Here is a 17187-nt window from a genome sequence, read left to right as displayed (position 1 = left end):
GGTCCCATAGAGGCTGTGATTGAAAAGCCTGCTCAATGGTGATGCTAATTCCTGTTTTAACCCATGTAGGACACAGCCCAGGATGTTGTCTGGTCCTATAGGGGGGCTGTGTTTGAAAAGCCTGCTCAATGATGATGCTAATTCCTGTTTTAACCCATATAGGACACATCCCTGGATATTGTCTGGTCCCATAGAGGCTGTGGTTGAAAAGCCTGCTCAATGATGATGCTAATTCCTGTTTTAACCCATGTAGGACACATGTTGGGATGTTGTTTGGTCCAATAGAGGCTGTGATTGAAAAGCCTGCTCAATGATGATGCTAATTCCTGTTTTAACCCATGTAGGACACAGCCTGGGATGTTGTCTGGTCCCATAGAGAGTGTGAATAAAAAACCTTCTCAGTGGTGATGCTAATTCCTGTTTAAACCCATATAGAACACATCCCGGGATGTTGTCTGGTCCCATAGAGACTGTGAATGAAAAGCCTGCTCAATGGTGAAGCTAATTCCTGTTTTAACCCATGTAGGACACAGCCCAGGATGTTGTCTGGTCCCATAGAGGCTGCGATTGAAAAGTCTGCTCACTGGTGATGCTAATTTCTGTTTTAACCCATGTAGAACACAGCCTGGGATGTTGTCTGGTCCCATAGAGGCTGTGATTGAAAAGCCTGCTCAATGATGATGCTAATTCCGGTTTGAAACCATGTAGGACACAGCCTGGGATGTTGTCTGGTCCCATAGAGGGTGTGAATGAAAAGCCTGCTCAAAGGTGATGCTAATTCCTGTTTTAACCCATGTAGGACACAGCCTTGGATGTTGTCTGGTCCTATAGGGGCTGTGTTTTTGGCCTTGGAAAGGGCATTTAAGATCTGGTCCTCAGAGATACTGGGAGAAGGGGACAGGTGTTAGGGATGCTTTGGGGTATATGTGGTGGGAATAGGAGAATGAAGTTTTCACTGTACCTGTCAGCCAGCAGGTTTGCTATATCCACAGGTTCTATATATGTAGCACCATTATCTAAGTTCAGTGCCAATCTGGGCCTTACCTTTGAGGTTACAGATGTAAGTAAAGAATGCCTTGTGGTAATCCTTAGTTAAAGAAGCTAATTTGAATTTGTAGTTAGCTTTGGAGGACTTCAATAGGAGTCTTATTTGCTTGTTTAAGTTGAGGAGAGACTGTTTCCAGTTTTGAGACTGTTCCTTCCTACTCTTAGACAGCAATTTCTTTCTCCTATTGTATAGCCTGTTAATGGCAGTTGTCCACCAGGCAAGTCTGTTTTTCCTTGAAGATCTTGCTTTGTTTCTATCAGGTATGGCAGAGTCAATACAATTATACAGGTGCTCGTATAAAGCATTGGTGTATAACTCAGCATATGCCATCACGTAAGAGGTTGTACTTGGCCTTGGAGAAGTTTTTTAGTCTAGTTGTTGCTAAGGAGGGTGTTGTGTTTTAGTTACTTCTAGTGAGAATGATTTGCGGTCAGACCTCACCAAGGATGGCCACACTCTGGTGGTGGGACAGCGGTCCCCCATGTTAGTGAGTACCAGGTCAAGGATGTTTGAGCCCCTTGTGGGTGTGTCAACCAGCTGGTCCAGGGCACTGGATTTAACAAAGTCCAGGAACCTTTGGGCAAGTGAGTTAGAACACATATAATTTCCTCAGTGAATAGATGAGTAATTAGTCATCCAAAACCAGGGTGTTTGGTTGTATATTGATTGACTCAAGTAGATCCAAGTAGGCTGAGTGGATGTCCTGATTCATGGAGGGGGGTCCTACAGCTGGCAATGACCTGAAGAGGGATCTTACCTACAGTCAATTGCACCTGAAATAATTCAAGGGATGCTAATAGCCTTTTCCTACTAATCCTAGGAACTTTGTTATTACAAAGAAAATATAAGATAAGATTACTTTTAGTAACTTACTAATCACAGATATTTTGCCTGCATATTACAGATTATGCCTTAAAACAAACAAGTACAATCATGGGAAATAACATTATCTTAACTACATAATTTTTTTGCAGAAAAGATAAGTTCATTCTCTGCCAGCTATTTATTTCAGATCTCATAAAAGCATATAACAGACTCAGGTTTTCTTCTCCAGTTTTTGCAAAGGAGAATTTCATGTGGACACCAAGTTATTCTGTGTCTGTGGCTACTTTAAACATACAATTCAGGTTACCTTTCTTATACTCTTCTCAGATAGCATTGTTTTATGTAATAATAAAAATCTTTTTCTCATTCAATAAAAGACCAGAAAAAGCTGCAAAGGTTCTAATAGTCTTAATAATAATGGACAATGCAATCTGAAATTACTTCATCGAAAACTACTCTGCCATCTACAAACCAAGTTGGCAACTTAGAAGCACCAGATCTCATTAGAATAGGATACTGACTATATCCTGTCATTAGAGCAATTGCCAGAGTTTCAGCTGACAAAGCGAAAAGTAACAGAGATATCGGGCATCCCTGTCTCAATACTCTAGTGAGACAAAATTTTTTTGAGAAGACACCCTCATTGTTAACAAAAGCCCTAGATGAGTGATAAAGAGTCTGAACCATCTTAATAAACTCTGTATGAAAACCATACCATGCCATACATTCCTATGGATAAGGCCACTCTACCAAGTCAAAGGCATTCTGGAAATTGAGCAGAAGGGGAATACAAGCCTCCTCAGATGGGTCTATATCAGAACACCAAAGAGGCATTTAATTGAATGCCTCTTCATCGACACATAAAGACCGAACGCACTAAAGCACGAACGCTCAGAACACCAATTTCTTTCCCTGGGAAAGAAATTGGTAGCACAAGCACACTTTCCCAGGGAAAGAAATCACTGTTTTGAGCATTCGTGCTTTAGTGCGGTGGCTCTTTATGTGTCGACAAAGAGGAGTTCAATTAAATGCTTCCGGTGTTCTGATATTGACCCCTTCAGACTTGACATTCAATTCCTGTAAATTAAGTCAAACTGTAATCAAGTTAGGTTGACCCAGTCTAGCCTTAATAAAGCCCTGCTACCTTTCTTCCACCAAAACAGGCTGCAAGCTGTTTCAGGTTAACTGCCAATATTTTAGCATAAATCTTACAATTCATTGTCAATAAAGAAATTTGACGATATGCAATAGGGTCACTAGGATTTCTACCTGGCTTTGGAATTAATACCAATAGAGGCAGTTCCAGCAGTTGTAGGAAGGATATTGTGCTCAATTATTTCTTTAAACATTAGTAACAAGATGGGAGCAACCTGTCTTTTATAACATTTACAGAATTTGATAGGTATGCCATTTGGACCTGGTACTCTGCATAGTTTTGTTGCATCGACTGACCTATAAACCTGCTCAGGTGAGATGGGAGCTATAACTTGATTTGGTCTACCACTGATTATAGGTTCATAGGCTCATACTAGGCTATCTGCCCTAGGGCATTTATAAGCCTAGCCAGGGTGTTTGGCTTTCGCCACCCATTTTAAATTAATTTTGCTATGCCCTTTTTCGAGGTTAGTATACTGTGCCTCTGTCTAACAGTGACACAGAAGTGATACCCGGGGTAAACCTACAATCTCCCATCCACTCATCAAGATTCCTCTTGAAGAGAGTCAATGAGGGACTCGGCCTAACCTGGACTGGGATTTTATTCCAGAGTGAAGGGAGCCTCTGGGTTATGAATCTGTCCCTCCAGCATGTCCTATTTATTTCAGTGCTGAGGTTCAAGTCTCTCGAGCGTGTAGCTCGATGGGATTTGAATTTTCTGAGGTGTGGCATGTCCATTAATTCCGGGTTGGACCATGGCTTTATACGTCAGGCACAGATCACCTCTGAGCAGGCGGTATGCCACTGAGTAGAGCTGGAGTTTCTTTAACCAGGCAGCATATGGCATCTGTTTGAGCCCTTTGATCCTCTTGGTGAGGTACTTTTGGGGTCTTTCCAGTTGCTGCAGGTGTCTGGTAAGGTACATCCCGAAAGGGGCATTGTACTCAATTATGGGCCTGATGAGGGATGAGTAAAGAGGCACAATGACCTCCCCTGATCTAGATGTGAATCCCTTCATGATTAGGTGGCCTATATAAAATGTTTTTCTAACCACTGTGGCCACGTGGTTGTCAAATGAGAGACTGCTATCAACTTGGGTCCCCAGGTCCCTAATTACTTCTTCTGTACTTAATGGATTACCACCTATGTGGTAATTTGTGGGCACTTTGTTTTTGCTAAAGGGGATGACTATACACTTTTTGGTGTTTAGCTTGAGGCCATGGCTCTGGCACCAGTTGTCTGTTTCTATGAGGCCCTTTTGGATGATGCTGGTGTCAGCTGGAGAGTCGATTATGGTGCCCAGTTTGCAGTCATCTGCGAACTTGGTCAGCCAAAGTCCTTCCGTGTTTGCCTGTACCTCCGAGAAATATATACCGAACAAGAGAGGTCCTAGGACTGAGCCTTGTGGGATGCCACTTGTAACTGGTTTGGAGTCTGACATGGCTCAAGCAATTCTAACCATGTGGGTTCTGTCCTTGAGCCAGTTTGCAACCCATCTAGTGACATAGGGGTTTATAATTAAGCTGGTGAGCTTATCTATGATGCCCGAGTGGGGTATTGTATCGAAGGCTTTTGCGAGGTCCAGGTAGGCTGTGTTTACCACCTTCCCCTCGTCAATGGCCTTGTTGACTGTTTCAAAGAAATCGACCAGGTTTAAGAGGCAGGATCTGCCCTTAACAAAGCCGAACTGGGTAGAATCCAGTGTCTGTAGGTCCCCAATATCTTTATTTATGAGGTCCATGATGATCCTTTCCATAGCTTTGCAGACCAAGCTAGTCAGGCTTATGGGGCGATAGTTTCCAGGATCTGTTGAGGCACCACCTTTGTGAAGAGAGACCACTGTTGCTGTACGCCACTCTTTGGGTACATATCCTGTAGTAAGGCTGAGATTGAACAATAGTTTTATGTTTGGGTTTAGCTCTTCTTGGAGTTTATGTAGGATGCAGCCTGGGACACCGTCTGGTCCCATTGATGCTGTGTTTTTTGCTTTGGAGAGGGCGGCTCTTACCTGAGCATCTGAGATGTCAGGGAGGCAGTACTCTGCTGGGATAGATATTTGCCCTTTTGGTGGGGGGGGAGAAGTTTGCGCTGAACCTGTCAGCTAGGATGTTGGCAATGTCTGTGGGTTTGGTGTATTTTTTGTCATTTTGGACTAATTCTGAGCATATCTGGGAATTCCCACCCAGGTTCCTAACATAACTAAAGAAAGCCTTGTGATTATCCTTAGTGTGCTGTGCAGTTTTTCTCTCGAAGCTGGCCTTAGACGATTTGATGAGTGCCCGTAGTTTTTTGCTAATACTGATCAGAGATGCCTTCCCTTTTTGGGATTTTGCTCTATCATGTAGTAGCTTCCTCCTTCTATTGTATAGTTTGTTTATGGCTGAGGTCCACCAGACAGGACGTCTGCCTTTGGAGGATTGGGTCTTGGTTTTATTTGGGATTGCATGATCCATGCATTCCTGAAGGTGTTCATAGAATGCGTTTATAAAGGATTCTGCGGTCTGGGCCGTATATTCCATAGGCCCGGGGGTTTTGAAGGATTCCACCTCGGTTTTGAGGAGTGTGAAATTTGCTTTAGAGAAGTTTTTCACTGTGGTTTTCTGGGTAGGGGGTGGGGTCGAGATGTGAATATCCAGTGAGATTAGTTTATGGTCTGACCTTACCAGTGAGGGATACAGTTCTGGTCTGGAGCATAGAGTCCCCATGTTGGTGATGATCAGGTTCAGTATGTTTTCCCCTCTTGTGGGAGTGGTAACAAGTTGTTCCATAGCGTTTGATTTTATAAATTCTAGGAACCTTTGGGCTAGGGTGTTGGAGCTAGAGTAATGCTCCCAGTCTATGTTTGGGTAGTTGAAGTCGCCCAATATAATGGTGTTTGGAGAGACCTTCATAATTTCCAGTGTTCTCAGGAAGGCCGAGTGGGGTTCCTGGGTTTGGGAGGGTGGTCTGTAGCAGGCTATAAACTGGAAGGCAGTTTTACCCACTGTTAGTTGCACATGGATAGTCTCTGATGCTTCGTGCTTTGCCACCAACCTGGAGGTGTGGGTATCTTTAAATATTGATACTCCCTCTCCTTTTGTGGTTCGGTCCAAGTTTTGGGGTCGAAAAGCATGGTATGAGGTATAACCTGGTAGTGCTGGGGTGCTCTCGGGAGCCTTGAAGCAGGTTTCTGATACTGCACAGATATCGATGTTCTCCATGCTAAGGAGAGTTTCGAGTGCATCTTGAGGTTTAGACTTCTGGCATTGAGTAGCATTACTCTTAGTTTCTTATCCCTTGTGATACCTATGGAGGTGGGTTTGTCTTTTGAGCCTTGCCTAAAAAAGGCAATATGGGGGTAGCAAGAGCCTTTGCCTATATCTGAAAGCCCAGGGGTGACAGGTGCAAGCTGTCCCTAGCGAAGCATCGTGGCTTGTCGAGCATGTCATCCCTGGCTGACAGGCATTGGATCCCCTTTGAATGACACCAATACTTAAGCCAATTTTTGAAATTGATCATCTTGTCTTCATATTGTGGCATCATTCTTGGTGAGGGTAAGATGCTACTCAAGGTCAGGGTCATACCGGCCTGGGCTATATGCTCAGAGAGCTCCTCTATGTCTCTTTTCATGTAGTCCAGGGAGGTACGTCTCAGGTCATTCACACCAGCATGGGCAATGACTGAGTCATATTTGTACTTGCCTTGGAGTGACCTGAGTGCTTGTGTTATGTGGCGGATCCTAGTGCCTAACAGGCAGCTCACCATGACCTTCTCCTTGTTCAGCCTGGTGAGCGGGACGTCAGTGTGCCTGATGATAGAGTCACCTATTACAAGTGTATCAGGTGTGTTGTTTAGCCTTAAGGGCTGTGACTGTTCGGCACACTGGCTTTGTGAGCTATGTGTTGCACGTGTTTTGTTTTGGGGTAGCGGTTGCTTGGGTGTCTGCTTTGGAGGTCTCTGCTGCTTAGGCAGATTTTTATTTAGAGCCTCCGAGTATGTTTTTGTGTGTTTATGTGTTTGGTTTGCTGTCGTGGTAGGTTTATGTGAGACTGGAATGGTAGCGAGTGTGGTTTCCTTTTCCTCCTGACTGGTTACGCCAGTACTGAGTTGAGAGAGCTTAGCCTCCAGTTTGGCTATATGGTTGCATCTCTCACATGTGTTGGAATTTGTTGGGGGGGGAGGAGAGGGTTGTCTGTGTACATGAGGCAGTTGTGACATTGCCTCAAGATTCCCAGATTCACCAGCTGGACCGGAGAGGAGATTGACAACTGACCTTTGGACATGCTAGAATAGTATTGGGAATTCCTTTATAATTGAAAAAAGGGCCAATGGGGAACAAGGTACTCAAGGGGAGTTTGTGAGGGTGTAGTGCTTTTAATTTTTTAGTGCTGACTTAGTGAGCAAGTGCCAGGTAACTTAAATGCAATGTGTTACAGGTAACTTAAATGCAAAAATGACAAACAGTAACTTACTTTCAAGTGAAACAAGGAAATAAGTACAGTAAGCAATGCAGATATCACTAGGGATCCACAGAAGCGCTGAAAAGCCGCGTTTTAGGTGGAATTAGCGTTTCAGGGAAATAACAAGCAAACAAACAACAAGCATACAAACAAAGCTAGATTCAGCAGGCCTGGATCTAGTCTATGCTACAGCAAACAAGGTGTACCAATTTCAGTAAGAAACAGTTCAAATATGCAGGAACTGTAAGCCTTTAACCAGAAATTCCCAGCTCAGAAGGGTAGTGTCCAGCCTCTCCTCCCACAAGAGTGCAGACCATGAACCTTCTTAATGTAAAACAACTGGCCTGAAGCCCGAGTGTTTAAACCAGAATTAATACACTTTTAGAATAACAGACACTGAGCCCTCAATCAGCAGTTCCCAACTTAGAAGGATGTAAGCTACCTGTTCTGCCACTACAGTGCAGACCACAAACCTTCTTAATGTAAAACAACTGGCCTGAAGCCCAAGTGCTTAAACCAGAATTAATACACTTTTAGAATAACAGACACTGAGCCCTCAATCAGCAGTTCCCAACTTAGAAGGATGTAAGCTACCTGTCCTGCCACCACAGTGCAGACCACAAACCTTCCTAATGTAAAACAACTGATCTAAAGCCCAAGTGCTTAATCCAAAAGACTTTGAATGATAGCTACACTTTAATCAAGTTACTACCAAGCAGTAATAAATACAATTGAATACTTTAAAGAATGCCTGGATTAGTGCTCAAGTTATACAAACAAAGCTAGATTCAGCAGGCCTGGATCTAGTCTATGCTATAGCAAAGAAGGTGTACCAATTTCAGTAAGAAGCAGTTCAAATATGCAGGCACTATAAGCCTTTAACCAGAAATTCCCAACTCAGAAGGGCAGAGTCCAGCCTCTCCTCCCGCAAGAGTGCAGACCATGAACCCTCTTAATGTAAAATAACTGGCCTGAAGCCCAAGTGCTTAAACCAGAATTAATACACTTTTAGAATAACAGACACTAAACCCACTCTAATTATTTAAAGACTAAGTTATTCAGAAATACCTTAATCTCAATGTCTCCTCACATCTGTTATACAAGAGTCTGTTAATTTTTAAAGGATGACAAACAACAATCCTCTCTTCATTCACTAGAAATGTGATAATGATCGCCTGCCTTTACTCTGGTACTCTGTGTGCCAGTAATTTGTGAGATTCTGTACCTTTAGCCCAATAATGTAGACTCCATCTGTTCCATTTTTCTTTCATTCCAGCAAATTGGAATGCTCTGTACTCTTTCATTAAGCTGAGTGATATTATGCAACATTAACTTATCAGTACAATTACCCTGCCTAAACCCACTCTAATTTTGCTCTATAAACATCTCTAATTCCTTACGTTTGTGCTGTTTACCCCATTTCTCTTGTTGACGCATGACATGTACAATCTCTTTTAAGGAATTCTTAAACAGCTCCAGCTTCTCTATCCCAAGAACCTCCTTTTCACTCCACCACATCTAAAGCTGTCCCAACCATTCCCGAGTTTGCCCACCTTGTCCTGTAATTTGAAAAAGAGCATCCATTCTCCAATTTGCAGAATAATACCATAGTCCAAAATATTAAGGGTCAACATGAGCACATTATGGTTTGTGAGCGGTCCACACCTGTCTTTGTCCCCAGTCTACTACTGTCAGTTAGCCAAAAGTCTAAATCTACCCGCCAGGCTACCTGCTGGACCTAAGTATGTAAAATCTATGGTGTGGACATGAAAAGCTCTCCAAATGTCTACCAAGCTTAATCGATTCATATAAAATTTAAAAAATTCTATACTTTGGGGAAGCTGAGCTTTCCTAAAATGTGCCTATCCAGGAATAGATTAAGTATGACATTAAAATCGCCACAAACTATGCAAACTGAACCAGCTCATCTGGGTTAAAGTAAAAAAAAAAAGTCAGTCATGCACTAACCAGAATCTCTATGTTAGCTTAGGCCCATAAAAATTACCTAATGGTACAATCTTATCCAACACTTTTATCCTTAAAATCAACCACCAACCTTTATCATCCTTTTTTCTTTCAAGCAAAGTGCCATTCAGTGGCTTGTGAAACAAAGTAATAACCCTTCTTTTCCCTGTTTTAGATGCCCTGGAACTGTCCCAACTCCTCTAATATGTAAGTATCCACTCTATTCTCTCATTCTTCAGCTTGGATTCCTACCACAGAGCCAAGCCAGCTTTCATTCTAATTAACATATCATTTTCTGTATTCGTTTTATAACAAGTGCCCAGCTCTCTCACATTCCACGTAACCAATTTAACAATTGTGTCCACACATCCACCAATATTTGCAGAACTGTGGTTAGGTCTATTGGACACCATGGATGTCATCTGAGAGTTGGTTTGCTGCGATCATAGTTCTGACAGAGAGTTCAAGGAATTCAGAGGTAAATGAAGATTGAGATATACAAGAAAAAAAGAACAACAAGAAAAAGACAAAGATTTACTGCAATAAAAATAGAACAATTGCAAGACTTTAATCTGAAACAGGAGTTAATCTACACACTTTCAACCACACATGAAGATAATTGCAAACATAGCAAACTGGATAACAAATCCATTAATTAATGAGGAAGGACTAGTGAAGAAGAACAGGGTTAAAGAGCTTATACTTATCCCCCACCCACACCCCAGTACCCACATTTAGATGCAAATATTAAATTTCAACATGAGGGGAAAAAACATTCAAGCAGCCTTGCCATGAGTATAGCACTGTCACTCAAAACAATAAAACTGGGCTAATAACAATGTCTGCATATGTTATGTCATAGAACAACATTTCAAACTTTGTAGGATTAAGCAGAAGATAAAACAACTAAGGCCAGGAACTTTGCTTGAATTAAAGATCATGGAAACCTCCAGCCACAGAAGAAAGGCATCCTATAATCCCCATAAAGTAAATTATAATCAAAAGCAGGAATGCACTTGGAACAAATCTTATTGTTGCAAACCAGTTATGACTTGGTTAGCCCCATGTAATCCTAGCCAAATAATGTGATAGGAAGGGCCTTTACAAAAAAATAAAATTAAAAAAAGGATATACCTCATATCTATGATAAATTAAATCCCAGAACTTATTTAATTAAATTCAACCATCCTGAAGCTTTCATCAAAGGTTCTACATTAAATTTCTACAAGATGCACACAGTATTATCAGTTTCTCACTCTTGTTACATTATATTTGCTTCCTGTAAATGAGAGTCTGGTGTATTGAATTCAGCACCAGATGTAGGCAAGGCATCCTCTTTAAGAACATCAAATCTATTTTGAAGCAGCCCAATATAACAGGTTATGTCCTTTAACCTAGTTGCCATCTGGCCATTAGAGTTACATTTCAGGTGTTTCATTCCAGCACTTCTCCCTTTTATGTTTTCCGGTGACTTGGTGGGAGACGAAGGAATAGGCCTCTCTCTTTCCTTACTCTCTGACGTCAAAGCATCCCAAAAAGTGTATCCATCCCTCACGCCTTCTCTAGGTCTACTTGCACTGGGGTGAGAGAAAAAAGACAGAACAGCTTTTGCTGTGCATCAGACTGAGAGCAAAGCACAACAGAAAAAATGTAATTGTACTGGCAGTCTCAATTATCTGCATTTTTGTGTGAGTGGAACAAAGGATTCTTTTTATTGTAAAGGGACATAATATAATCTGGCAAAACCCTTACCTTATACCCAACAATCGACAACAATACACCTCCCTTCCTTGCTTCATGTAGCTCATTATCTGTCGATCATTGTTGTCCAAAAATGTTATTATAAATTGCCTGGAAACATTAGAATTGTGGAACCTCTGAATATTCCACTTGGTAATAATAAAATTCCTTTGGTTGCCCATCAGCTTGCTTAACTCATGCAGCATAAAGGATACCATGTCAGGCCCCTCCACATGTTCAGAAAGTCCTATGACATAAAGATGGTTGCATCAAATCTCATTTTCTATGTCCACAATTTTGCTCTCCAGCTTTGAAGAGATGGAATGAATTTCTTGCATGTCCACAGAGTGTTCAGTCAAGGTACATCCGAGTGAAGATACTTCTGTCTGGTTATGGGTTTGCTGTTTAGCAGCAAGTTTCTGGTCTTGGGAAGAAGCAGTAGATAAAATTGCCTGGATGTCTGTTAAAATAATCTGAGCTATCAAAGTTATGGCTTCCATGCTCATCTTTATGTCTCAGATGTACTCCATGGAGGGGATTGCATCGCTGCCATATTTAGTTTCACACAGCAACTGTGAAGTCATCAAAGCCTACAGTAATAAAAAATTCAACTGTTCACTGCAAACACCTCCTATGGAATACTGGGGACCATTGAAAGTTATAAAATAATACTAGCTATCACTTTAAGAAGGATTAGCATAAAAAAACTCCTCAACCAATGGAAACAAAGCATAAGCAGAGGGACCAATGAAACTCAGCTCCTCACCATTGACCATCCTTATATGCTCCTCCCCCAGTATTACATTTTCTTGCTATATAACTCTGCTATTTTAAATATTAAACATCTAATGGTTTACTGTCTGACACTTGCAAACTGACTAGCCTCCCCACATATACTTAAAAACCTTTTCTATCTGAGGCTCAGTACCATGAATGGAGCTTCAAAAATGCCTATAATTCAGACGTGCCTAAAACGTTTATTATTCTTTGTAATTTATTAGTAGGAATGAAGGTCATCTGTTTGTTATGTAACCTCAGGATTCCTGCATTCTGCTGCATCTTCCACTTCTGTACACTCAACAAAAGGCAGCATCTTGTTCCAGCATGGGAAGCCTTAGACCTGCCATGCCTTCAAAATCAAAACTTTCAAGTTTTAGGTAGCAGCTAAAAGAGTGTTCTCATTTATATACAATGCATGCCTGATTGCTATGCAGGTAGTACAGTCAGCGTCACTGGGCAGGGTTTGATACTAGCTCACTGCATGTTCCTATATGCTATGTGCAAAATGTTGCAAACACTGTTCAGGTAGCTGATTCAAATTTAATTTAAGCAGACTGTTTACTATATAAAAATCAGCTGAATGGATTGCTGTAGCTGGTACAGAGTAGCGTCAGGAAGTGACATGAAGTGCTTCACACATCTGACAGCTTGTCTACATTAACACTTTTGGGTCTTTATTGACCAAAACCTCTTCTGCATACTGCCAAGTGTATAAATCCTGTCTTCACACTAATGATTCAAGCTTTATTTAAAAGGAGGCATGGTTCCAGTTACTGATGTGAGAGATGCAAGCTTTCTCTATGAATTTTAGAAATTGGATGGAAGGGGTTAAAAATCAGATTTCTTTCCCCCCTTCTGGGATCTTCTAGGTACCAATGCACTACTGCTGCACCAAGGAGAAGTTACAGTCACTGTTTTCTGTTGTCCAGGTACACACGTCACACAACATGCTGGACATGCCTTGAGTTAACAAACTCCTGATGCAAGTCATATTTTCACTGGCTGTGTTGCAGGTTCCACCCCACAAATTAGGGCTATGAAAAGTCAAGAAGGGATCTCAGACGTGAGTGTTGCTGCAGTGATCCCAGGTAGCTAATGGAACACAGCATGTGTGTTACAGCTTTAAGATGGCTTGCTGATGTCATTCTCTGTCATGTATAATCTTCTGATTGATTTTCATTTAACTTCAGATTAACCAGACTTCTTTACAAGTCTTCTCTCTGTATTCCACATGGCACAACTCACTGTTCTTGGGCTGATGAGAGGCACAGCTCATGTAGTAAGGAGCCACCTGGGTTCCAAGGCTGATTTACTGACTATTATTTTTGAAAGAACATTTTATTTATGATATTTACCATGGCAGGGCTAGACACCCAGTGGTGTAAACATTGGCTCTAGGTGATAGTCACTTGATATGACACACCCGCCCCATGTACAAAAATGGAAAAATGGAGGTTGATGTTGATGCCAATGATTTTATGTGTAACATTTATAAAGTATTTTAGCTTTGGTGAAACTAAAACATTTCTCAAAATATATATATCAGCTACAGTGCAGTGGAAAAGTATTTGCCTCCTTCCTGGTTTCTTATTTTTTTGCATGTTTGTCACACTTAAATGTTTCAGATCATCAAACAAATATAAATTTTAGACAAAGATAACCCAAGTAAACACAAAATTCAGTTTTTAAGTGATGACTTTATTTATTAAGGAAAAAAACTATCCAAACCTACATGGCCCTATGTGAAAAAGTAATTGCCCCCTAAACCTAATAACTGGTTGTGCCACCTTTAGCAGCAACAACTGCAATCAACCATTTGCGATAACTGGCAATGAGTCTTTCACATCACTGTTGAGGAATTTTGGCCCACTCTTCTTTGCAGAATTGTTTTAATTCAGCCATATTGGAGGGTTTCCGAGCATGAACCACCTTTTTAAGGTCATGCCACAGCATCTCAATTGGATTCAAGTCCGGACTTTGACTTGGCCTCTCCAAAACCTTCATTTTGTTTTTTTAAGTCATTCAGAGGTGGACTTGCTGGTGTGTTTTGGATCATTGTCCTGCTACAGAACCCAAGTGCGCTTCAGCTTGAGGTCATGAACTGATGGCCAGACATTCTCCTTCAGGATTTTTTGGTAGAGAGCAGAAATCATGGTTCCTTTAATCACAGCAAGTTGTGCAGGTCCGGAAGCAGCAAAGCAGTCCCAGACCATCAAACTACCACCACCATGTTTGACTGTTGGCATGATGTTCTTTTTCTGAAATGCTGTGTTTTATGCCAGATGTAATGGGACACACACCTCCTAAAAAGTTCAACTTTTGTTTCGTCAGTTCACAGAATATCTCCCCAAAAGTCTTGGGGATCATCAAGATGTTTTTTGACAAAACTGTGACAAGCCTTTATGTTCTTTCTGGTCAGCAGTGGTTTTTGCCTTGGAACTCTGCCATGCATGCCATTTTTGCCCAGTCTCTTTCTTATGGTTGAGTCATGAACACTGACCTTAACTGAGGCAAGTGTGGCCTGCAGTTCTCTAGATGTTGTTCTGGGTTCTTTTGTGACCTCTTGGATGAGTCGTCGCTTCTTTCTTGGGGTACTTTTTGTAGGCCGGCCACTCCTGGGAAGGTTCACCACTGTTCCATGTTTTCTCCATTTGTGGATAATGGCTCTCACCGTGGTTTGCTGGAGTCTCAAAGCTTTAGAAATGGCTTTGTAACCTTTTCCAGACTGATAGATGTCAATTACTTTGTTTCTCATCTGTTCCAGAATTTCTTTAGATCGTGGCATGATGTCTTCCTTTTTGGGATCTTTTGGCCTACTTCACTTTGTCTGACAGGTTCTATTTAAGTGATATCTTGATTCAACAGGTCTGGCAGTAATTAGGCCTGGGGTGGCTAATGAAATTGAACTCAGCTTTCCCAAAAATGTGATTAACACAGTTACTTCATGATTTAACAAGGGGGGCAATTACTTTTTCACATAGAACCATGTAGGTTTGCATAGTCTTTTTCCTTAATAAATAAAAATCATCACTTAAAAAATGCATTTTGTGTTTACTTGGGTTATTTTTGTCTAATGTTTAAATTTGTTTGATGATATGAAACAGGCAAAGAAATAAGAAATCAGGAAGGGGCAAATACTTTTTCATTGCACTGTATATATAGAAAGCATGAGATGGTAAAAACTGCATCCTCTGAGTTATCACACTATAGCTCCTTGATAGTAAACTGGATCAGTCAAACTCACCAAAATACCCACCTGGTAAAACTACAGGTAACAACAGAAATACAGCATCTTTTATGTGGGGGTTGAAGGCATGCTGTTAAATTTCCTTGATGAAAAAGAAACACCTGGTAAGGGTGAAAATGACATGTTCAAATGGAATCTAACAGTACAGCTGGTATACACAAAATCATTCTGAGACTTGATTTTCATATGAATTGGAAATGACCAGATAGTTTTCCTAGTGTTAACATATGTTGAAAGGTATATTTCCTGGTAAAAACATTTGTCAAAGTTGCATAGGTTCATATGTAGGTACTAGGCTATCTGCCCAAAGGCATTTATAAGCCTAGCCGGAATGTGTTGTCTTTCGCTGCCTCCTTAGATTAGTTCCCTGTACCTCTGTTCAGTAGAGACATTGAAGTGATTCCTGGGGTAAACTTTCTGTTTCCCATCCACTCGTCAAGGTTTCTCTTGAAGAGGGTTAGCAAGGAGCTCTGCTTAATGTAGGTTGGAATCTTGTTCCAGAGCATGGGAAGTCTCTGGGACAGGAATCTATCCCTCCAGCACATCCTATTTATTGTTGTGGTGAGGTTTAGATCCCTGGAGCATGTGGCTTGAGGGGATATGGTTTTCTTTAGGTGGAGCATGTCCATCAATTCTGGGTTGGACATGGCCTTGTATGTCAGGCAGAGATCACCTCTGAGTAGGCGGTATGCAACCGAGTACAGCTGGAGTTTCTTCAGTCGAGCTGCATAGGGCATCTGCTTGAGGCCAGTGAGCCTCTTGGTGAGGTACTTCTGTGGTCTTTCCAGTTGTTGCAGGTGTCTTGTAAGGTACATCCCAAATGGGGCATTGTATTCTATGATGGGTCTGATGAGTGATCCGTAGAGGGGCCCAATGACATCTTTCGATCTGGATGCAAACCCTTTTGTGATTAGGTGGGCCACATAGAAGGATTTTCTAACTACTTTGGCAATGTGATTATCAAAGGAGAGGTTACTATCAACTTGGGTCCCCAGATCCCTTATTACGTCTTCCATATTTAGGGGGCTACCACCTATGTGGTAGTTTGTGGGTACTTTGTTTTTTCCAAAGGGGATGACTATGCAGTTTTTGGCATTTAGCTTGAGGCCATGGTTTTGACACCAGGTATCTGTCTCAGTGAGACCCTGTTGGAGGATGTTTGTGTCAGCCGGAGAGTCAATTATAGCCCCTAGTTTGCAATCATCTGCGAACGTGGTCAGCCATAGTCCTCCTGCTTTCCTGTACCTCTGAGAAGTATATGCTAAACAAAAGGGGTCCTAGAACTGAGCCCTGGGGAATGCCACTTGTAACCGGTTTAGAGTCAGACCTAGCTCCCGCAACTCTTACCATGTGGGTTCTGTCTGTGAGCCAGTTGGCAACCCATCTCGTGACATAGGGGTTTATGTTCAGGCTGGTGAGCTTGTCTATAATACCTGAGTGGGGAATGGTGTCAAAGGCCTTTGCAAGGTCTAGGTAGGCTGTGTGGACCACCTTTCCCTTGTCTATAGCCTTGGTAACTGTCTCAAAAAAGTCCACCAGGTTTAAGAGGCATGATCTGCCCTTAACAAAGCCGAATTGAGTAAGGTCCAGTGTTTGGAGGTTTCCTATGTCTGTGTTAATAAGATCCATGATGATGTGCTCCATAGTTTTGCAGACCAAGCTAGTCAGGCTTATAGGGCGATAGTTTCCGGGGTCCATTGTGGCACCACCTTTGTGGAGCAGAATAACCATTGCTGTGTGCCACTCTGTGGGCACGTAGCCTGTGGAGAGGCTGAGTTTAAACAGTGTGTTTAGGTGAGGGGTTAGTTCATCTTTGAGCTCATGTAGGATGCAGCCTGGGACACCGTCTGGTCCCATTGATGTGTTTTTGGCTTTGTAGAGAGCTGTTTTAAGCTGAGTGTCTGTGATTTCAGCATGCACTGCACATGAGACAAGCAAAGTCTAAAGAATTAAAGAGTGTATTTGCACTGACGTGGTACAAACCACTT

Source organism: Protopterus annectens, chromosome 10.part0, assembly GCF_019279795.1.
Source record: "Protopterus annectens isolate FY-2018-M chromosome 10.part0, PAN1.0, whole genome shotgun sequence".
NCBI lineage: Eukaryota > Metazoa > Chordata > Ceratodontiformes > Protopteridae > Protopterus > Protopterus annectens.
The sequence above is the reverse complement of the archived record's forward strand: the minus strand, read 5'-3'. Positions refer to the sequence as shown.